General features: G+C 48.4%; 1 protein-coding gene across 1 annotated transcript in view; it reads left to right on the top strand.

Moving 5' to 3' along the window:
* Window positions 1-509: 509 nt before the first annotated feature.
* TRPM8 (transient receptor potential cation channel subfamily M member 8) overlaps window positions 510-24,429 on the top strand; it is a 2,182,726-nt gene continuing 2,158,806 nt past the window's right edge. Inside the window, exon 1 of the mRNA XM_033944097.1 lies at window positions 510-617. The gene's annotated coding sequence lies outside the window, so the exon portion shown is untranslated. The remainder of the gene's footprint in view (window positions 618-24,429) is intronic.

Raw genomic sequence — 24,429 nt, 5'->3', positions numbered from 1 at the left:
ACAAGAAGCTCTATCTCCACGCCAGTCAGGTTTTCGACCAGGCCATAATACAGAATCTGTCCTCCTTGACATCATTGATGACAGCTGGTCAATGCTGGATAAAGGAAATGATGCCTTATTGGTCCTGCTTGACCTTAGTGCCGCCTTCGACACTATAGTTCATCAACTTCTAGACTGACTCGCTGACATAGGAATCAAGACCTCAGCATTGCAATGGTTCACCTCCTTTCTGGATTAAAGAACACAATCTGTGCTACTAGGGACAGCTAAATGAATCCCCAAATCAATTAAATACGGAGTTCCCCAAGGTGCCTTGCTATCCCCTCTCCTCTTCAATCTGTATATCAGGCCAGTCATCGACATTGCACACAAATACAACATTAAGATTCACTATGCTGATGACCTTCAACTATTGCTCCTCCTAGGTCATGGTCGGCCAACTCAACTCACTAACCTCCTACACTGCCTCTCTGATATGAAAAACTGATGACAGCCAATAAACTCCAGCTGAATGCCTCAAAGACTGAATTACTCTGGATCAGGAAAAAGAACACTACTTTCACCCGTCCGACACTATCCTGGAAATCCCAACTTCACCCTTAACAGCAAAAGACCAGGTACAAAGTCTTTTTTTTTTTTTTAATTCTTTATTCATTTTCAAAAATACATTAAGTTAAATATATTCATTCACAAAAATACATCACTTACAAACAATCATTGATACATTTCATAAATTCCCCTTTTCCATCCCTCCCACCCATATATTCCATTATCATATAAAACATATAATAATAAAATTCCCCCCTCCCTACACCTTAAGTTGATAAATATAAGGGAAACAATTTCAAATTAATCTTTACAATACTTTGTTAATGGTTGGAATTATACTGGATGGCTACCTGTCCCTCACCACCCACGTCTCACAGGTAGTTTCCACATCTTTTTACTACCTATGCCAACTGCGAAGGATCAAACCCTACCTCCAAGAAACAGACTTAGCCCAACTGCTATATGCCTACATACTCTCTAGACTAAACTACTGCAACTCCCTATTTAATGGCATCGCTGCCAGAGATCTAAAATGCCTCCAAAAAGTCCAGAACTCAGCAATTCGACTCCTATACAACCTCAGCTACCATGATCCCATTACTCCAGCGCTCTATGCAGCTCACTGGTTACCAGTCAAAAAGCAATGCATCTTCAAAGCTCTGGTTATGACACACAAGAGATTCTTCCAAAAAACCCCAGCCTACATTGCATTTAAGCTACGCCTATACACCCCTAACTGCCCCCTCCGCTCCAAAGCAGAACAAAGACTCAGCATTTCCGCAGGGAGATCCCTCCAAATGAGTACGGCATACAAAAGATCCTACAGCCATTTCCTACCTCAGCTATGGAACTGACTACCCACACAGATCAGGTCGCTATACTCACTAATGACCTTCCGCAGAGCAATTGGGACATTAAAAACTGCCTCCTCAATATACTTCTCCTAGTACTCTTCGCTATGACCAGTCTGGTCTCTAGAATAAGCTATTGTCTACTGTAACCTATTTGTTATCAAGACTAGTCTGTTTTCAAACGATTGTGAATGTCTACTTGTAACTTGTTCTGAGCTTCTGGGAGAACAGGATAGAAATTGAATTCTCTTTGATGCCTCGCTACCAATAAGTCAATCCTTACATCTTCTACAACATGTTTCTCTCTTTCCCTTTTCTCCTCTTCTTCTCTCTTTCTGTGGCCTCTGGGGGACTCTCTTCTCTTTCTCGTTTCCCTTTTTTTTCTTACTTTCCCTCTCTTCCTTCCTTTTTCTTTTCTTTCCTCTTCCTTTCCTCATTTTTTTAGGTACTTTCTTAACGCCTACTACCATATTTTAGACAGTTTTTTTTATCTTTCTATTATATGTACCTAATCATTTCTTGTTGTACCTGAATATTAGTTTTTTTTACCCGCTTGTTGTTATCTGATTCAGATATTGATATTGATTGATTGTTATTTTTCTTTTGTTGTATTTTGATAAAATCTGTAATAAAATTTTATGGAAAAAAAAGGATAGAAATTGAAATAAATAAATACCTTCTGGAAATTTATGAAATGCTAATTATTATTGCGGGAATTGTTCTGTAATATTTCAGATTTTCTTCTCAGGTACAAATGATCTCTAATTAATGTATCTTGTACATGATGAATCTCTATCAGATCTTTATCCAACTTATCAGTTTGGGATTTAACAGAAATCATTTCTTGTTTTAGTTATCTTATTTCCTCCTTTTATTCATTTACTTTAAGCTCCATAACCAGTATTTGAGGAATTAAGGATTTTCCCAGATTTACCATTAAATCCCAGAGGGAATCAAATGTCACTTCAGGTGGCTTTTGTATGGTGAAAGATTGTAAATGAGTAGTAGATACTTGCTCACTGTCAAATCCCACAGTTTGCCGATCTCCTACCTGAGGTTGCTCAACTACCTCCATTGGTAATTGCTCAGGTTTCTTCAGGCTCTCCTTTAGCAGAGGAGAGACCAAATCCATACTCGCCATACTAGAACTTTCAGCCTCCTGGGACAGAGACACGACCTCTCTCATTGTGTCTCGACCCCGTGGTGAGCTGGAACACTGAGGCTGTAGAGGCGCAGCTCTAAGGTCGGGGCTCAAATTTGTATCTAGCCCATGGAGATCCATACCAGCTCTGCTTACTGCCGGCGGCTCCTACATGTGAGGCTCCGACATCAACGAGTCATTCTGCAGGCATCTCAGGAACTCATCAATAGTGGCAAATGAAGGAGCACCAGAGCACTGCAAGGCCTCAGCTACACTCTTGCCTCTTCTCTTCAGCATTGCAGGTAATCAGCTCTATGCAAATGCCAGAGCTCAATGAGGAAATTAATATTTTAGCTGTACGAATCCAGCATCAGTCAACCGCAGCTATCTTGGATTTGCAAAATCTAGGCTCAATTTATATACTTCTTAATGAAATAAATAGGGCTACAATCAATACGAACTTCTTCAATAATGACTTTAAAGAGCTTCATGGCAAGTTCTAAGAGTAATAGTTAATCTTTGATAGTTGATATAAAAAATGGAACCTTAGAGCTAGGATTATCTATAACCACAAAGATAAAAAACAGTTGGCATAGTAAATTTTCTAAACCGATGTTGTGATCTAATCTTTCTCCTCTAGAAAAAGGTCTTATCCATCAGATCTTTTGAGTTATTTTTCTGAAATATCATACTCATTGAGGATTTCAAAAAATGTGCTATATAGTATGGGGCTCATAATCGAAAGAGAAAAAAGTCCAAAAACCAGCTTAAGTTGGTACTTGGACGAACATTTCCCCAAAATGTCCAAGTGCTGATAATAAAAACAGGTTTTGGACATATTTCTAAACGACCTAGGCCTTCATAGTGCCGCTGAATGACCAAAGCTAAACGGAGCATTTTGGGAGGAGTGTCAAGGGTGGGAGTTGGGCGGGACGTGGGCCAGCTTAGACTTAGTCGTACAGCATGTATAACCGAAAGCTATACAGCCCAGAATCGACGTAACTTGGACATTGTGACTTAGACCACAGTTCTTCAACCGCCGGTCCGCAGAAAATTCCTGCCGGTCTGCGCAGGACTGGTGAGATGGACGCCGTTAAATTTCCTGCCCTGGTGGTGTTCGCGGAAATCTTCTGTTCCTCCCAGCCTCAGGCGATCAAGACAGGCTGCCGACGTCGGCCATTCCCTCTGTGAGTCTCGCCTATGCGGAAACAGGAAGTTGAAACAAAATAGGCGGGACCCAGAGAGGGAAGGTCCTGACGTTGGCAGCCTGTCTTGATCGCTGCCCCTGCCGAGTCGCCGAAAAGGGCCATGGGGAAAGTTCAGGCAGAGAGGAGATGGTCAGCGTGCGCAGGGAGATCAGCGTGTCGATTGGGGCCATCAGCAGCGTTTGTGCTGAGAGTCTGCCCATGTACAGGATGCGCGTCTTGGCCGGCAGGGCCTGCGGTGCAAAGCTGTTTTTGCCGGCTTGGGGGGGGGGTCGCGAATGTGCAGGGCACAGCAGGAGTAAGATCATGGGGAGCCTTCAACAGTGGCTGTCTCCTCTCCTAGCAGCTCTGTACTTACCAGGGCAGTGATTCACTTTGGCAACTTCCCCTTTCCTCAGAGGCGGCAACGGACCCAAGGCTGCCTAAGGAAATCACTGCTGCAGGCAAGTACTGAGAGCTGCTGGAAGGAGAGGAAGCCACTGTTGGAGGCTGGGAAGCTGATGGATAAAGGGAGAGCTGCTACTGCACCTGGAGGGAGGTAGAAAGAGAGATGCTGCTGGGAGGGGAAGAGGGAAAGGGATGGGAAGAGAGCTACTGTTGGATGGGGGGAGGAAAGAGAGAAGGAAAAAAGAAAGGAAACAGCTGGCAGGGAGATTAGAGGAGGGAAAGGGGAGAGACAGGAATGAGAAAGTAGAGAGAGATTGAAGCTGGAAAGGGGGTCAGCAGAGTAATGAGGGATAAAGATGCTAGATCTGGTGTAGGAGAGATAAAAATGAAGAAAGCAGTGAAGCTGGAATGAATGATGTAAAAAGGAGAGAGGAGGCACAGGCTGGATGGAAAGGGGAGAGGGGCATAGAAAGAAGTCAGATACATATGGAAGGGGGAGAGGCCAGACAGTGGATGGAACGGGCAGACACTGGAAGGAAGAGTGGAAAGAAGATGAAAGCAGAGACCACAAAAGGTAGAAAAAAATCATTTTATTTCTATTTTGTCATTACAATATATCAGATTTGAACTATATATCTTGCTAGAGACATAACTGGGGACTGCAAAGCCTAACACTATTCCTATCATGTGTGACTGCAGTATTCTGTTAGCATGATATTTCTGTGTAGCATTCTGTAATAATTTGGCTTGTTCAGTTTTCTTGATAGTAGAGGGGATATATGTGAAGGGGAGGGGAGACAGGGGTTTTGTTGGTCCTTGCTCTGAATATTTATATTTATAAAATGACAATTGTACAGAATGTTGTTTCTTTTTATACTTTAATAAAATACGTTCAATATAAAATCATAACTGAGACTTGTGCAGATGGGATCAGATGGTTTGTGGGGACCGAGCTTGCGGAGACAGGGCGAAAATGTGATTTTTTATTTCGGTCTTAGTAGTTTGCCGGTCCACAAAATAATTCTTTTATTTCTGCCGGTCCACGGGTGTAAAAAGGTTGAAGAACACTGACTTAGACCATGTAAAACACCCAAAGTCACCAGATAAGCACTGCAAACACATAAAACAGATCCTCACACACTACTCCAGTGATCACTGACCCCCCACCCCCATAAAAATATTAATCGCACCTTTAAAATTCAGCCTCCAGACCATCATCACCTGGCCGCCTGGCATAGGAAAACCTAGTTGTCCAGCACAGAGGCAGCTTAAGTCATCTTGGGGGTGGGTTAGGGACAGTGTTCCCGCTAAGGTGCGTTGGCCTGCGCGCGCGCACAAAATATTACATCGCAGCGCAAAGTTTCTCTTCACAGCGCACACACGCGTCGCAAAGGTAAGGGGAGGTAAGGTAAGGGGACGCATTGGGGGGATTGCACTTCCCCACAATTGCCATGCTTCGGTTCCTCTTCTTCCTTCCTTCCTCCCCCCCCCCCCCCCCGCGGGACCCTGCGGCACCATCAACTCTTACTCCCTCTAATGTCGGCCCTGCAGCTCCAGACTTCCTCGCACCTTCTCCCCTCCCCCTTTGGATCGCTATTATTTTAAATGTTATAGCCGCGGAGCTGTATCCATCAGTGGAGATGTCTAACCTCGGCCTGCCCCGGAACTCTTACTGCAACAGTGACTTCCTGTTCCTGCCTAGACGGGCGGCTGCTGCAGTAAGAGTTCCGGGGCAGGCCGAGGTTAGACATCTCCACTGATGGATACAGCTCCGCGGCTATAACATTTAAAATAATAGCGATCCAAAGGGGGAGGGGAGAAGGTGCGAGGAAGTCTGGAGCTGCAGGGCCGACATTAGAGGGAGTAAGAGTTGATGGTGCCGCAGGGTCCCGCGGGGGGGGGGGGGGAGGAAGGAAGGAAGAAGAGGAACCGAAGCATGGCAATTGTGGGGAAGTGCAGAGCTGCAGGGAAGAGTGTTGCGGTACCCAGCTGGAGGGAGAAGGAAGATGAGGGAGGGAATTAAAGGAGATGCCAGGGCTTGGAGCGTAGGAGGAAGGTATGCCAGTCTAAGGGAAAAGGAAGGGGGAGATGTGAGAGCATGGAGGGGGAACGAAAGATGGAAGAAAAGGAAAGGAGAGAGATGCCAGAGAATCAGGGAAGGGGAGATACCAGACTATGAGGAGAGGTGTGGGAGAGGGAAGGCGAGGAGAGAGATGCCAGACCAATGGGGTGAAAGGAGAGATGGAAGGGGGAGGCATACAGTTTCTGGAAGGGGCATAGAAGGAGAGAAGATGCCATATAGGGGAAGAGAGACGGCAGACAGTGAATGGAAGGAAGAGAGTTACAAGAAGATGAGGAAAGGAGAAACCACAGAAGACAAAGGTAGAAAAAAATTTCTATTTATTTATTGCTTTAGGAGACATGTGTCACTGTTTCTGTGAAGCATTGTATGCAGAGTCCAGCTTCTTGCTGGTTCAATTTAACCTTTGTCTATGTATTTTTATTTTATCCCCCCTTTTACAAAACTGTGAAGCGTTTTTAGCACCAGCCTTGGTGGTAGCAGCTCTGATGCTCAGAATTTTATGAGCATCAGAGCTGTTACCTCCGTAGCTAAAATCCACACTACAGTTTTGTAAAAGAGGGAGGGGTTAGTTTGTGATTACATATTCCTTACTAGGCGAAGGTGTTTTCTGTGTTCTGTGTGTTCGAAAGACATGGTTTTCTGTTAGGATTGACGGTGTAGGATTGATCTGTGCTGGTCTGGCTTGTTTAGTTTTACAATGGGTGTATTGATGTACTGCTCACTGCAATATGTAAGATGCTGCCTTTTCCTAGGTACTCATGTGTGACGTGTGGTTTGTTACTAAAAATCATGTTTTTCTTACAGATGGGGGGGGGGGTGCCAAAAAATGATGGGCCCCGGATGTTACATATGCTAGGTACGCCACTGTATGTAAAGATACCAGAAAGCTGGCGTAGCAAAAACTTCTAAGTTTTGAGTATTTAACCCTACCACAATCTCACGGGCACTCGTTTCAAGTTTATTGAGATTTTGATTTAAACGCAATATCAAATATTTTCAATGCGTATAACAAAAATAAATTTGGGGAAATAAATAAAACCATTTGAACCAGTGTTCCCGCTAAGCTGCGCTGGCGTGCGCTGGCGCACAAAATATTACATCGCAGCGCACACGTTTCTCGTCACAGCGCACGATCGGAAGAGGCGTACGGCAGATGGCAGGGCGGCGAGAGGAGAATCGGGCGAGTTGGCTCATAACTTGCTGGCGCCCGATATTTTTGGCTCACGGTGAAAAAAGTTTGCTCACAACACCCGCCCGCTTAGAGGGAACACTGGTTAGGGACCCATAGAGAGGAGGACCCATGCCCATAAGCCCCTGTAATCACTGCATTGATATTGAAACATGTGCACTGCCCTATACACTCCCACAACTCTTTTTTACTGGCATATAAGTGGCTCCTGCACCCATAAGGGCTATTGGGGTGGTAGATAAGTGTGTCTAGGGGATTCTGGAGGTGGTTTGGGGGGCTCACCATGACCTATAAGGGAGCTGTAATGAGGAGAAGACATGGCACCCTGTTTGTGAAGTTCACAGCAGTGTCCTGTAAGGTACCCCACTATTTAGGTGGCATGTCTGGGTGTTCAGTCCATCACTTTGCAGACCCCTTCCACATCCAACAGGGCTTGTTCTAGGCGTTTTTGACTTGGATGAAAAGTTGGACGGAAATGTTGTATAAAGATGGACGATTTAGAGGCTTGGATGATCAGATCGGCAGGACGTATAATTAGACGATTTTCAAAAGAAAAAAATTTTGGATGTATTTTTCGAAAATGTGTCCTAGGCTGTTGTTTACTTTGGACGACTTGTGAGTTGGATGCAAATGGACTTAGACATTCCTTTCGATTATGCTCCTCCACATGTTTTCTTATGCCGAAATTTATAGTCTCAGCATCCAGAGTACAGACTGAATCATGCGTGAAATAAGTGCAAAAGCTGATCAGACTCTCCAAAATCGCAAATGACAATAAGACCAGTTTTCATTCACAATCAGAGATTCGAATGTCAGTTACTTGGCGCTGCTATCACTCACACTTGAGAAATCATTTATAGCTAAACAGATCTGGTTCTAGTGTTTGCCAAGATAGTCTTCCATAGCCAAATCTTGTCCTTCCAAAACTAACTAGCAATGTAATGACTAGCAAAATATATAAAACAATGTTTCATGCATTTAGTCTTTTTCTTGTATTGAAATCCCTTTTCAGTTTGGCTGCTAAGATGATTCATAATTGTTTACAGAGCTGTTGGGAAAGAGACACAGTCAAGTTAAGATATGTTTGCTACGTCTCTGCTGCAGCTTTCTCCTCCCCAGTGCTGCCAGACAGCTGCATTTGCCAGGCTTCCAGCTGTTCCTTAAGTTTCTGTCTTAGCTCTACAACTAGTGGCATACCTAGGGTATGTGGCACCCGGGGCCCATCATTTTTTGACACCCCCCCATGTAAAAAATATTTTTTGTAATGACCATGAAATAGAATAAATGGTCAGAATAGAAACAGGCAGTGAAAATTTTCTTATATTGAACCTCATATATGTAACCATTATTCCAAACATAATATAACATAACATAACATAACATAAATTATGTCTGAATTGTCATGACATCAGAAGTACATATGGAGTAGTTGCAGGTGATGCTTGGGACAGTTCTGATTGTGTTAGTTCGGTTTTATGTGTTTTTTGAATAGAAGGGTTTTTATTTCTTTTTTGAAGGTTTTGTAGTCTGTGGTCAAGGTCAATAGGTTGTAGAGTTGGGGGTCGAGTGTTGCAGCTTGAATGGCTAGGAGGTTGTCGAACAATTTTTTTCTTTTGACGTTTTTGGTTGGAGGGTGTGTGAATGGTGCGTGAGTTCTCCTATGTCTGTGGATTGAATTATTTAGCTGAAGAAATTAGTTGCCCCCCCATTCCACACACATTAATTCTCTTCCAATTTTGTTACCATTATAAAAAACACTGATAAGTTCACAGAAAAAAATACATTAAAATAAGAAGTGAAAACAAAGGCCCCTACAGATGAGAACATAACATAAGAATAGCCTAACTGGGTCAGACCAATGGTCCATCATGCCCAGTAGCCCATTCTCATGGTAGCCAATCCAGGTCACTAGTACCTGGTCAAAACAAAAAGTAGCAACATTCCATGCTACCGATCCAGGGCAAGCAGACACTTCCCCCATATCTTAATAACAGACTATGGACGTCTCCTCCAGGAATTTGTCTAAATCTTTCTTTAAACCAGCTACGCTATCTGCTTTTACCATAACTTCTGACCACATCATTTTTAAGCTTAGATCTTTCTTCCAGAGACCTTGCTAGATGTCAGATACAGCACAAGGTAACTTCACATGGACTTAGCTATACAGGAAATGTGAATCTCCTCATATACCCACCATATAGTGCAAAAATGTGCAAAGGTTTGGTTTTTTCTTTCGATCACTACATAGCCTAATGCCACACAAGCAGCGCTGTTACAAACATATTCTGAAGGTCAATGCAAAGGTTAACAAAGTTTCCTTCCTTGGACCAGAAGGAGATACTGATAAACCACTGGAAGAGATCCCAAAACAACTACCTAGGAAAAACACCCAAAGACCCACTCAGTGTGTGAACCATTTGAGTGGAGTGGACTACTGGGGGGTGGAAATGGGCCCGGAGTTTGATCAGCAGAATTTCCCAGACCACCTCTTCTTCTCAACACATTGACACGCTGCCACCACCACCATCACTAGGAACACCTCACCGGGTAGGTCAGCAATGCTTATAAACTTTATAAAACACATTATTATATTTTCTTATAAAGCACATATTTTAACTGAGCTCTCTGACATCCTCAGCCTTTCCATTCACAAAAATAGAAGGAAGAAAAGTTCCCATTTCCTGCTGTCTCATGTCCCCGGCCTATACAATATTTTTCTTCTGCAGACCCTCAAAAGTCTGACCAAATCCTCGTTTCACTTGCATTATAAAGTACTGAGGATGCCATCTCTCCCCAATCCCAGGTCCTAAAGTCTAAGACAGTAGTGCAAACTAGTGCTGCCCGATTCAGAAAAAAAAAAATTTCGATTCGATTCAGCCTATTGAATTGGTTTTTTGATTCGATTTTCCTGCCCAATTGGGTGTTTTTTTCAAACATCCTGGTGGGTTTATTTTATAGCTTTTTCACCTCCCTTTGGCTTCTCCTAACCACACTGGCGCTGTGGTGTAAATAAAATAAAGAAACAAAAATGACTTTTCTTCTTTCTGTTAAATCCTAGCTCACATTTGCGGCCTAACACCAGCTCTGGCAGAATACACATTTCAAATCTGACATATTGTAATCACAAAACAGAAAATAAAATTAATTTTTCTTCCTTTTGTTTTCTGGTTATTTTTCAAATCTTGTTGGTCCAAGGCTCTGTTTGTCTTCTGATAACTTGCTTGCCAGGGTCTCCTTCTTTCTTCTTTCTGCATGCTAACCATCCATCTGCCATTTCTGTCCTCCCCTTCCATTTCCCTTCCCTCCCCGGGAAGTCTGCCATCTTTCCTTTTTTTGTCTCCCTCCACAGATCCACCCTTAACTACCCTTTCATCCAGCTTCTCTCCCTCCTTTCCCACCACCCCAGGGTCCACCATCTCTCCCTTTCTTTTCCCAACTACCCTCCTATCCAGTATCTCTATCCCCCCTCCACACCATCCCTTGTGTCCAACTTCTCTCCCTTTCTGTTCCTTCCCTCCTTAAAACACATTGTCCATCATCTCTCTCCCTCTCCTCTATTTTCAGACCCATTATTTCTTCGCACCCAAAGTCCAGCATATGCACGTCTCTTTGAACCCCCCCTTCCCTCCGTGTACTTCTACACCAGGGCCCCCTCTCCTCTGAAGGCCTGAACCCCCTTAAAGGTCTGCATCCCACCCCTGAAGGCCTGTCCCCCCCCTTGAACATAGAAACATAGAAAGATGACGGCAGAAAAGGGCTACAGCCCATCAAGTCTGCCCACTCTACTGACCCACCCCATTAAGTCTGGGTGCTGATGACTTAGTTCCTTAGCTCGACCCTCGTAGTGATCCTATGTGGATGTCCCATTTATTCTTAAAGTCGAGCACGCTGGTGGCCTTGATCACCTGCACCGGAAGTTTGTTCGAGTGATCCACCACCCTTTCTGTGAAGAAGTACTTCCTGGTGTCACCATTAAAGTTCCCTCCTCTGAGTTTGAGTGCGTGCCCCCTTGTGACCGATGGTCCTTTGAGAAGGAAGATGTCGTCTTCCACCTCGACACGTCCTGTGACATATTTAAATGTCTCAATCATGTCCCCCCTTTCCCTGCGCTCCTCTAGAGCATAGAGCTGCAATTTGCCCAGTCTTTCTTCGTATGAGAGACCCTTGAGTCTGGAGACCATTCTAGTGGCCATCCGCTGGACCAACTCGGCTCGAAGCACATCTTTACGGTAATGTGGCCTCCAGAATTGCACACAGTACTCCAGATGAGGTCTCACCATGGTTCTGTAAAGTGGCATTATGACTTCAGGCTTGCGGCTGACGAAGCTTCTCTTGATACATCCCATCATTTGCCTTGCCTTGGATGAGGCCTTCTCTACTTGTTTGGCAGCCTTCATGTCTGCACTGATGATTACTCCCAAATCCCGTTCTTCTGAAGTCCTAGCTAGTGCTTCTCCATTCAAGGTGTATGTTCTGCATGGATTTCTGCTGCCGAGATGCATGACCTTACACTTCTTAGCGTTGAAGCCCAGCTGCCATGTTGAGGACCAGTTTTCCAACATGATCAGATCCTGCGTCATACTACCTTTGAGACTGCTTTCACTTACTATATTACACAGTTTGGTGTCGTCGGCGAACAGTGCTACTTTACCCTGAAGCCCCCGGGTTAAATCCCTTATGAATATGTTGAAAAGAGATGGTCCCAGGACTGATCCTTGCGGCACTCCGCTAGTCACCTCCGATGTCTCAGAGAGGGTGCCGTTGACCACCACCCTCTGAAGTCTTCCACTCAGCCAATCATTGACCCATGCAGTTAGTTTCTCACCTAACCCCATCGATTTCATCTTGTTTAATAGTCTACGGTGCGGGACACTGTCAAAAGCTTTATTGAAATCCAAGTACACCACGTCCAGAGACTCTCCCGAGTCTAGCTTTCCTGTCACCCAGTCAAAGAAGCTGATAAGATTGGATTGGCATGACCTGCTCCTAGTGAATCCATGTTGACAGGGATCCCTCAGATTTCCCTCATCCAATATCGTGTCCAATTTACCTTTAAGTAAAGTTTCCATGAGTTTACACACTATTGATGTGAGACTCACTGGTCTGTAATTCGCAGCCTCTGCTCTGCAACCCTTTTTGTGCAGAGGAATAACGTTGGCTGTTTTCCAGTCCAGGGGGACTCTCCCCGTACTTAGAGAGAGATTGAAGAGCATGGCTAACGGTTCTGCCAGAACATCGCATAGCTCTCTGAGCACTCTTGGGTGCAAATTATCCGGTCCCATGGCTTTGTTCACCTTGAGTTTTGACAGTTCTCTGTAAATATCAGCTGGTGTGAACTCAAAATTCTGAAATGGGTCTTCCATGCTTTGCTTTGCTTCCAGACGTGGCCCGTGCCCTGGTGCCTCGCATGTAAAGACTGAACAGAAGTAATCATTTAGTAGTTGATTGAAGACCTGCACCCCCCGAAGGCCTGGTCCCTCCTTGAAGGCCTGTCTGCCTGTCCCCCTTGAAGGCCTGTTCCCCCCTTGAAGGCCTGTCCCCCCCTCTTGAAGGCCTGCCTGCCTGTCCCCCTTGAAGGCCTGTCCCCCCTTGAAGGCCTGCCTGCCTGTCCCCCTTGAAGGCCTGTCTGTCCCCCTTGAAGGCCTGCCTGCCTGTTCCCCTTGAAGGCCTGCTTGCCTGTCACCTTTGAAGGCCTGTCCCCTTTGAAGGCCTGCCTGCCTGTCCCTCTTGAAGGCCTGTCCCCCCCTTGAAGGCCTGTCACTCCCTTGAAGGCATGTCCCCCCCTGAAGGCCTGTCCCCCTTGAAGGCCTGCCTGCCTGTTCCCCTTGAATGCCTGTTCCCCCCTTGAAGGCCTGTCCCCCCTTCTTGAAGGCCTGCCTGCCTGTCCCCCTTGAAGGCCTGTCCCCCCTTGAAGGCCTGCCTGCCTGTCCCCCTTGAAGGCCTGTCTGTCCCCCTTGAAGGCCTGCCTGCCTGTTCCCCTTGAAGGCCTGCTTGCCTGTCACCCTTGAAGGCCTGTCCCCTTTGAAGGCCTGCCTGCCTGTCCCTCTTGAAGGCCTGTCCCCCTGAAGGCCTGTCCCCCCTCCTGAAGGCCTGTATCCCCCTGAAGGCCTGCCTGCCCACCCTACCCTGAAGGCCTGCTGCCCCCCCACCCCGAAGGACCCCTCGCCCCCCCGAAGGACAGCTCGCCCCCACCCCAAAGGACTGCTCATCCCTCTGGCCTCCCCGCATCATTTACCTAGAGAAACAGCCTGCAGCAAGATCGCGATGCCAGCGATCTTTGTGCTGCTTCGGCGCTGTTTCATCCACCGCGGTCCCACCCCTCCTCTGATGTCAGAGGAGGGGCAGGAACGCAGCAGAGGAAACAGCGCCGAAGCAGCGCAAAGATCGCTAGTATCGTGATCTTTCTGCAGGCTGCTTCTCTAGGTAAATGGTGCGGGGAGGCCGGGGGGGAATCTAGACACTAGATGGGAGACCTGGACATCGGGGGAAGAGAACTGGATGCCGGGGGGGACGACCAGATGCCAATTACTTCAAGGCCTGGAGCACCTCCTCAGGGCTTGCACCTGAGGCGGACCGCCCCCCCCTTGGTACGCCACTGTCTACAACATCAATTATGTTTTTCTAAACAATAAATTAATAGTTTCTATCTTATTATTATTAAATTTAAACCTTTTGTGTTCTATAGAAGCTGTTTTTTATATTTCCACAACCAAAGGATCTAAATTTTCATTGAAATATATATCACTTCTAATATTATTTAAAATTTTTCTTTATTTACTTCTTCTATAAGACATTAACTTGACCAAATTTACTAATATTACTAATTTTAATGAAATTATTTGAGACATGTCAAAATGATTTCTTCAAGGCGCCAAAGGTAATGAGTTTAAATAATCACTGGCTGCTTCTATAGTGTTAAACGATCGCCATCCAGTCAAAGTAAAAACACGAAGTACTGCTGGATAAGCCAATATAAAATGCTGTTTTCTCTGCAAAAGAGCAGCACAAACAGGGGAGAATTTTTTTACTTTTTTCTGTTAGAGAAATCGAGTAGTCTTAGAATAGCTGTGTTTGGTGACTGTTATATTTTAATGACTCTTGATGTTGCTGGTATTGTTGCATTAGTGTTGCTTTGCAGGAATAATTATGAATTTTTATAATTACTACTCTGGGTCTTAAATTACTTTCTATTTTCCTGCCTAGACAATGAGCTCTCTCTAATTTTAAAGGTCCCAAATCCACTGAAAGCGGCATGTCCACCCGCAGCCATTGCTCTAAAGTTGACAGGAGAGCAGAATCAGAAATAGATTCAGGCAACCCCATTACACGCACATTGTCCCTGTGGGAATGATTTTCTAAATCATCAAATTTTTCTTCTTGGCAACAAAGTCTCTCCTGCAGGCACTCTACAGTTTCTGAGGTTGTTGCCACTGAATCCTCAATATCTGCAACCCATACTTCAAGTCCACCAGTCCTGCACGAAAGATCAGAAAAAAGTATCTCCATTAGCATACATGGCTGTCCATTCTTTCCGTTTGCATGGACTGTTTTCTGTCCAAGATATTTTGTCCGCTTCAGTCTTGCCTTTGTCGTCCTTATTATTTCTTCTGTCTCCCTCATTATTCGCGCAATTTCCTACCTCTGACTCCAAGATGGAGTCTCCGTCGCTCCCTTTGTCCCCCATTTTATCGACTTGATTACTTAGCTCAGATACTAAGTCTCTGTCTCTCGCTCTGTCTCTCTTTGTATTGACGCGAGATAATTTGCCTTCCTCGATCATGCCTTTGTTTCCTTTGGTATTGCTTCTATCCCCTTTAGTATACGCGCGATTAATCACCTCAATTTCCAAGATGGAGTTACCTACTAGAGAATGACACGGGGAGCGATCCCCGCAGCGAACCGCTGCGTGGCTGCGGTTTGGCTGCGGGTTATGGTAACCTCATTAGCAAATCGCCGCAGACGCGGGAACAAATCCTTTCACCGCCCGCAAAAACGGTGAATAGATTTGTCCCCGCAGGCCAATGTACCCCCTTCTAGGAACCGCTATTTACCTGTGTTTCACCGTGCTCCTCATTTGTCAGATCAACCCTTCCTGCCAATAGAACCCGCCCCCCCCCCCGACGATCGCCCTCAGCCCTTCATGCCGACAGAACCAGCCCTCCCCAACGATCGCGGCAGGAGGGTACCCATCCCCTCCTGCCTACCCCAACAGCCCCCCCGACGATCGCAGCAGGAGGATATCCAACCCCTCCTGCCAGCTCCCCAACAGCCCCCCTATGATCACTGGTAGGAGGGTGCCCAACCCCTCCTGCCGGCACCCCCAACGGCCCCCTATATCGCCAATAGGAGGGTGCCCAACCCCTCCTGCCGGACCCTCCCCCAACAAACCCCGCCATCCCGAAACACCACCCTTAGTCTTACTTTCCAAGTTGGACCGGACAGCTCCTCGCTCGTCTGGCCAGCAGGCCTGCCTCCGTCCAAATGAGGCGGGCCCGCCCCTCCCCTCCCCTGCCTAACCCACAGGATCCTAGGGCCTGATTGGCCCAAGCACCTAAGGCCCCTCCTATAGCGGGAGTGGCTTTAGATGCCTAGACCAATCAGGCCCTAGGATCCTGTGGGTTGGGCAGGGTAGGGGCGGGCCCGCCTCATTTGGACGGAGGCAAGCCTGCTGGCCATACGTGTGAGGAGCCGTCCGGTCCAACTTGGAAAGTAAGACTAAGGGGGTTCCGGGGTGGGAGGGTTCGTTGGGGGGGGGGTCCAGCAGGAGGGGTTGGGTACCCTCCTGCCTGCGATCTTAGGGGAGGCCATTGGGAGGACCGGCAGGAGGGGTTGGGTACCCTTCTGCTGCGATTGTCGGGAGGGCCGTTGGGGGGGGTCTACAGGAGGGGTTGGGTGCCCTCCTGCCGTGATCGCTGGGGGGAGGGGAGACTTGCAGCCGTAGCCGCGGTCACTATGCTAATCACGGCAGGGAGATCTTTGCCGCGATTAGGTACAGCGGCCGCGTCTACTTACCATGTAGGCTAACATTGTAAGCATTTAAAGTACATGTCGTGTTTGTTTTTGCATTGCTAGCCCCAGGGGTGGTGGAAGATTAGTGATTGAAAAACTGTATGAAAAATAACTATTTTAAATTTAGTGATCAAAATGTGTCAGTTTTAAGAATTTATATTAATTAATTTTTTCTCTGCGTGTTTTGTTTTTGTATAGTTATTAACTAATATTTAACTAAGTTTTAAAGTTTTAAATAATGTTTCCTTTATACGTAAATAAAGAAAAGTATATAAAATCGTACCCGTTTGAGGCTTTTATGTATGCAGCGGTGACGGTGACGGGGCGGTGAATGGGGTTGCAGTGGCGGTGACGGGGCGGTGAATGGGGTGGCAGTGGCGGTGACGGGGCGGTGAAGGGAATGGCGGTGACGGGGCGGTGCAGAGGATGGTGAGACGGGGACGGGGCGGTGACGGGGACCAATTTTTTCACCGTGTCATTCTCTATTACCTACCCTACTAGTGTGAGAGTGGGTCCCCTCCCCCGGCTCACCTAGTTTAAAGCCTTCCATAGCAGATGAGTTAGGCATTGTCCCAGGACATTCTTCCCTTTTTGTCCTGACTGCCACACCTCACCATGGTTGGCCAGCATCAAAATCCTCAATCACTCGATGGATTCAAATGATCATTACTGTGACTTACATCACCCGCAGCAAGCAGCCACCAATTTCGCTTAAAGCACACTTGACGAGCAGTGTGGCTGCATCATGGATGGAGTCTTGCACGATTCATTCTGATGAAATTTGCAGGGCAGCTACTTTGGCCTCTCTTCAATCATTTACCCGGTTTTACCGAGTGGATGTGGCAGCTCATTCTGATGCTGTTTTTGGAGCCTGGGTATTGAGGGGAGGCTCTTCTGTCCCTCCCTAGCTGCTACCATTGCTTTGGTATGTCACCTAGCATATGGAATCCAGAAGGGACATAACAGAATAGAAGATTAGGTTTATACCTTCAATAATCTTTCTGTTAGTCCCTGTAGGATTCCATACGACTTGCCATCTCTGTATTCACTCAGTTGTTTTGGAATAGCCTGCTTTTCTGCCTCGGTTATTCTCCTTACAGGCTTGAAGATTTTCCAACCAGTTGCCAGATCCTTTGGGGAGTTTTTGTGAATATGCACATTACCGACAGTTTTTCTTGGGGTGCTCGTTGCACACAGCAGTTTAGTTCTACATTGTTCCTCAATGTTTTTCTGAGTTGCCTTTGTGCCTATTTATTACTTGTTCATGTTTAGCAGAGCAGTTTAAGACTTGTTTGTATTGTTGGAGGATCTTCCCTGTACCACAATGTCATGGATTTGTTCAGGTATGTTACTTGGCTTTGGGACTTAACTGGATATGTTTGCTAGCTCTCAGGCTAAGGGGGTGGAGCATGTGCTCAGAAAAATGTTGGATTTCTGCAACTCCCGGATTGTGTATGGAATCCTACAGGGACTAACAGAAAGAAGATTATCGAAGGTATAAACCTAATCTTCCAGCATTACAGTTAGAATTATAGATAGGGATTCCTAAGAACAGGTAGCACATGCTAATAGAGCTGTACCAAATACTGTAGCATAGTTTACTATTCAGCTGAATACATATAATGAGAAATATTATTTGACTGAAAATGAATATCAAATATGAATAATGGGGTATTTGAACATAAGAACATAAGCAATGCCTCCGCTGGGTTCTGAGGTCCATTGTGCCCAGCAGTCCACTCATGCGGCGGCCCAACAGGTCCAAGACCTGTGTAGTAATCCTCTATCTATACCCCTCTATCCCCTTTTCCAGCAGGAAATTGTCCAATCCATTCTTGAACCCCAGTACCGTACTCTGCCCTATTATGCCCTCTGGAAGCGCATTCCAGATGTCCACCACACATTGGGTGAAGAAGAACTTCCTAGCATTTGTTTTGAATTTGTCCCCTTTCAACTTTTCTGAATGCCCTCTTGTTCTTTTATTATTTGACAGTTTGAAGAATTTGTCCCTCTCTACTCTCTCTATGCCCTTCATGATCTTTTAAGTCTCTATCATATCCCCTCTAAGTCTCCTCTTCTCCAGGGAAAAGAGACCCAGTTTCTCCAATCTCTCAGCGTATGAAAGGTTTTCCATCCCTTTTATCAAACGCGTCACTCTCCTCTGAACCCTCTCGAGTAACACCATGTCCTTCTTAAGGTACGGCGACCAATATTGGACGTAGTACTCCAGATGCGGACGCACCATCGCCCAATACAACGGTAGGATAACTTCTTTCGTTCTGGTTGTAATACCCTTCTTGATTATACCTAGCATTCTATTCACTCTCTTAGCGGTCGCTGCGCACTGTGCCATCGGCTTCATTGTCATGTCCACCATTACTCCCAAGTCTCTTTCTTGGGTACTCTCATTCAATAACATCCCTCCCATCATATAGTTGTATCTCGGGTTTCTTCTTCCCACAAGTAATACTTTACATTTCTCAACGTTGAACTTCATCTGCCATCTCGTCGCCCATTCCCCTAGTTTGTTCAAATCCCTTTGCAATTCTTCGCAGTCCTCTTTAGTCCGAGCTCCACTAAATAGTTTGGTGTCGTCTGCAAATTTTATTATCTCACACTTCGTCCCTGTTTCTAGATCATTTAACATAACAGACAATAAAAGAAGCAATATGAAATCAGAGATCAAGTGTTCATTAAGATTTAGCACAGAGTCTAGATTATTCATATTTGAATTTAAATCACTATTTGACCAAATACAAATAATGTATTATCCCAGGACAAGCAGGCATGATATTCTCACATGTGGATGATATTCTCACATGTGGGTGACGTCATCTACGGAGCCCCAGCGCGGACAGCTTTTCAAGCAAACTTGCTAGAAGTTTCAAGTTTGCACACTGCACCACGCATGTGCATGCCTTCTCGCCCACTAGAGGGCGCATCCCACCTCGTGGTCCTCAGTTCAATTTTTTCCGCGGAGCCAGAAAGCCCTGTGGATCTGAGCTCCAGTGTATTGCCTTTTAGCTGCCGCGTTTCGTTGTTCTTTTATTTGAATAAGTTCGCGGTGCTGCTTTCTTGTCTTTTCGTTTCTTTTCTTTTCAAAAAAAAAAATATTTTATTTTTCGTTGGGCTCCGGGGGCTCCCGGAAGCCGTGGCCACGGGACGTCGGTCGTTCCCGGCCTTCTTCTTCGTTGATGTCCCGTCCTGTTACGGGATTTAAAAAGTGCAGCCGGTGTGAGAGGTTACTTTCCATCACTGACCCTCACCGGTGGTGCATTGTCTGTCTTGGGCCGGATCATCCGACAGCGTCGTGTGATCGTTGTGCTACTTTCCAAAACAGAGCCCTCCGTCGCCGTAAGGCCAGAATGGCGGAATTGTTCGCCGTCGACACGCCGCCTAAGGCCTCGACGTCGGCCTCGGCCTCGGCCCCGGCCTTGACCTCGGCCTCGGCATCCTCGGGGGCCTCGGCTTCGCCTCGGCCCTCGTCTTCGAAGGCGTCTACAGGGAAGCCGGCTTCGGGTAAGTCCTCTGTTCCATCCCCTTCAGCAAAGAAGCCATCTTCTACTCAGGCTAAGGCGGGTGGGTCGACCCCGGCCCCGCCTCGGACCTCGACTTCGCACACCCCGAGGGAATACTCGAGACCGAGGTCGCCCTCCAGGGAGTGTGCTCCGGACTCGGAACTCCCCACCTTCGTGGGGATTCCGGCCTTCCAGGAACTCCTTCGAGCCCTGATTTCATCGGAGCTGACGGGGGCCCTGGAAGTGTTGCAGCGGGCTGCGGTTCCGGCGGCCTCGACCTCGGCCGGGGCGCCTTCGGTCTCGGAGGCTCCGGCCTCGGCTCCCTCGACCTCGAGAGCCCCGGCCTCGGTGACCTCGGTCTCGGGTACTGTCGCCCCCTTAACCTCGGTCTCGGCCCCGCCCATGACCTCGACCTCGGGGGGGCCGCCTGAGCGGAGTGTGAGGCCCAAGGAAAAGTTGCGCAGAGTGCGCCGTCTTTCCTCCTCTTCCTCGGGGTCTTCCCGGGACGCCTCGCCCTCGACGCGACCTCGGACGAGGCGCCGATCGAGGAAGTCTAAGCGGCCGCGAGGCTCGCCTCGGCACGATCGTTCCTCGCCGCTCGGGGGCGAGGCGCTGCAGGTGTCGGAGTTGCGCCTCGACAACCCGAGGCTCCTCCGATCACCTCATGGGAAGTCTTCCCGTGCCGCCTCGCCGAGGAAGTGGGAGAGTGCCCCCCGGACCCCGGGGTCCTCACCCAAGGGTTCTGCGAGGCGGAGAATTTCTCCTTCCCCCTCGAGGGCCTTGGGGAGGGGTTCCTGGGACTCGGGGTCAGTTAGGGATCCTCATTATTCCCATGAGGCCTCCCCCCTCTCCTCGGTGGGGCGGTCGAGAACCCCGTCTCCCCCGGCCAGGCCGTCCTCATTTTCCTCCTTTGTTCAGGACATGGCCCGAGCCCTGGGGTTAGACCTGATGGTCGGTTCTCAATACTCCAAAGAATTTTTGGAGGAACAGGACCTTCCCACTCCTCCTAGAGAGGTGCCTAGGCTCCCCCTCAACAGAGTCCTTCTGCAGACCTGGTTGAAGAACTTGTCAAACCCTCTTACAGTCACGTCTGTGCCTTCAAAAATGGAAGCGAAATATAGGACGGTGCCCCCTAAAGGGTTCGAGAAGGCGCAGCTCTCCCACCAGTCTCTTCTGGTGGAGTCTGCCCTTAAAAAAATCACAGCCCTCACGGGTTTCTGCGGCGGTTCCACCCGGCAGGGAGGGGCGGACCCTGGACAAGTTTGGCCGTCGCCTCTATTCAAATTCCCTGATGGCCACCAGGGTTCTAAATTACGCCTTCACCTTTTCCTCCTATTTGCGTGGCATGGTGAAGGACCTTCCTCAATATCGAGACTCGTTACCGGACTCCCAGAGAGCAGGATTCGATAAGTTTATGTCCAACCTGTCTCAATTGCGGTTGTACCTATTTCATGCGGTGTATGACGCATTTGAGCTGGTTTCGAGGGTGTCGGCCTTCGCAGTGGCCATGCGCCGCTTGGCCTGGCTTCGCACCCTCGACATGGACCCAAACCTGCAGGAACGTCTTGCAGATTTGCCTTGTGTGGGGTCCGAGTTATTTGACGAGTCCTTAGATGCGGCGACCAAGCGGTTGTCGGAGCAGGAGCGCTCGTTAGCATCCCTGGTCCGCCCCAAACCTAGGCCCCCGCCGCAGAAACCTTTCCGGCCTCCGCCGCGCCGATGTCCTCAGACGTCGACCCCGGCTTTCTCAAGGCCACCTCCGAGACGTCCGTCTCAGCGAAGCAGAGGGGGACAAACCCAAGCCCCGGCGCAGGGTCCTTCTAAGCCCGCGCCTTCCTTTTGACGGGCTGAGCGGACGGGGCGGGTTCCCCTCCGCGATATCACAGGAACCCCTTCCTATCGGGGGGCGTCTTCGGTTCTTCCGGGTGGCATGGGCCGAGATAACCTCAGACGCTTGGGTGCTCCGGACCGTCTCCGAGGGCTACTCGCTCAACTTTGTATCCTCGCCACCGGACCATCCTCCAAATCTGGCCTCTTGCAACCGATCGCAGCTGCCGACCCTTCTGGCCGAGGCCAGGGCCCTCTTGGTACTTCGGGCGGTCGAACCGGTCCCCCAGGACCAGCGGGGTACGGGGTTTTACTCCCGTTACTTTTTGGTTCCAAAAAAGACCGGGGACCTGCGCCCCATACTGGACCTCAGGAAGCTCAACAAATTCCTGGTCCGGGAGAAGTTTCGAATGCTGTCTCTCCCGGTCTTATATCCTCTTTTGGAGGAGGGGGACTGGATGTGCTCCCTCGACTTGAAGGAAGCATACACCCATGTTCCGGTGCATCCCGCCTTCCGAAGATTTTTACGATTCCAGGTGGGGGATTTGCACCTACAGTACAGGGTCCTGCCCTTCGGCCTGGCTTCCTCTCCACGAGTCTTCACGAAGTGCATGGTGGTGGTTGCGGCAGCCCTGAGGTCTCGTGGGCTCCATGTGTTCCCTTACCTGGACGATTGGCTTATCAAAGCCCCGACCAGGGAGGGGGTTATCTCAGCGACCCGACGGTCTATTGCCTTCCTGCAGAGCCTCGGGTTCGAGATAAACTTTCCAAAATCTCAGTTGTGCCCGGCTCAGTCTCTTCAATTTATAGGCGCGGTGCTGGACACGGTGCGCCTGCGCTCCTATCTCCCGCCCCAGCGGTTGGAAGCCTTGGTCCGGATGGGCCGTCAGGTTTCTCAACTATCGGTGGTGTCGGCCCACCGCATGATGATACTGCTCGGGCATATGGCGTCGACGGTCCACGTCGCTCCGTTTGCCAGGCTGCATCTGAGGATCCCACAATGGACCCTCGCTTCCCAGTGGCGTCAGGAGTGCGATCCAGTGTCTCGCCTCATTGCGGTGACTCCGCTTTTGCGGAAATCGCTGCGTTGGTGGACAAACTCTTCACATCTGTCCAAGGGTTTGCTGTTTCTCACCCCTCCGTTTCGCAAGGTTCTGACCACAGACTCCTCGGAGTACGCGTGGGGAGCCCACATCGACGGTCTTCGCACGCAGGGCCTGTGGTCTGCCGAGGACCGTCGGTGTCACATCAACGTGCTAGAGCTTCGAGCCATCTTTCTAGCACTCCGAGCTTTCGTTCACATAGTGCGGAATCAGGTTGTCCTCGTCCGCACGGACAATCAAGTGGCAATGTACTATGTGAACAAGCAGGGTGGAACGGGCTCTTGGCCCCTCTGCTCGGAGGCTCTTCGCCTTTGGGAGTGGGCGGTCTCCCGGAACATCTTCCTTCGGGCGGTCTACATCCAAGGAGAACTGAATTGTCTGGCAGACAAACTCAGTCGACTTCTGCAACCGCACGAGTGGACTCTACACTCCGCAGTTCTGCGCGAGGTTTTCGCTCGCTGGGGAACGCCGCAGGTGGATCTGTTTGCCTCACCGGAGACCCACAAACTGCCCCTGTATTGTTCTCGGATGTACTCGCGGGACCGTCTGGAGGCCGATGCCTTTCTTCTCGATTGGGAGGGGAGGTTCCTGTATGCATTCCCTCCTTTTCCTCTGATCATGCGAACGTTAGTACATCTGAAATCGTCCACGGCCACGATGATTCTCATCGCACCTCGGTGGCCGCGTCAGCACTGGTTCTCCCTACTGCTTCAGCTCAGTGTCAGGGAGCCTCTTCTTCTGCCTGTGTTTCCTTCTCTGCTGTCACAGAGTCAAGGATCCATGTTACATCCCAATCTGCAGTCATTACACCTGACAGCCTGGTTTCTTGCTCCCTAACTGCGCCTGATCTGTCTCAATCGGTGAGGGAGGTATTGGAAGCCTCACGCAAGATTTCGACAAGGCTTTGTTATTCGCAGAAATGGACCAGGTTCTCTACCTGGTGTTCGTCTTTTCACCTGGATCCGGTGTCGGTTCCGGTGTCCTCGGTTTTGGACTATTTATTCCACCTGTCGCACTCTGGTCTGAAAACCACTTCGGTGCGTGTTCATCTTAGTGCTATTTCTGCCTTCCATCAACATCTGGATGGCCGCCCTCTGTCGCTCCATCCTTTGGTGACACGCTTCATGAAAGGGTTACTCAGGGTTTGTCCCCCTCTTAAGCCTCCTTCAGTCGTGTGGAATTTGAATGTGGTTTTGGCTCAACTGATGAAACCTCCTTTTGAGCCACTCAACAAGTCTCTCTTGAAATTTCTGACTTGGAAGGTGGTGTTTCTGATTGCCCTCACCTCCGCTAGGCGGATTGGGGAGTTGCAAGCCTTGGTTGCGGACCCTCCTTTCACTGTCTTCCATCATGACAAGGTGGTTCTCCGCACCCATCCTAAGTTTGTACCTAAAGTTGTTTCTGATTTCCACCTCAATCAGTCCATTGTCCTTCCTGTGTTCTTTCCTAAGCCCCACTCCCATCCTGGCGAGACGGCGCTTCACACGCTTGACTGTAAGAGGGCGTTGGCATATTACCTTCAACGCACCAGGTCTCATCGGAAGGTTCCTCAATTGTTTTTGTCCTT

Source organism: Geotrypetes seraphini, chromosome 5 (genome assembly GCF_902459505.1).
Source record: "Geotrypetes seraphini chromosome 5, aGeoSer1.1, whole genome shotgun sequence".
NCBI lineage: Eukaryota > Metazoa > Chordata > Amphibia > Gymnophiona > Dermophiidae > Geotrypetes > Geotrypetes seraphini.
Note: the sequence above shows the minus strand (reverse complement) of the source record. Positions and strands in the feature narration are given on the sequence as shown.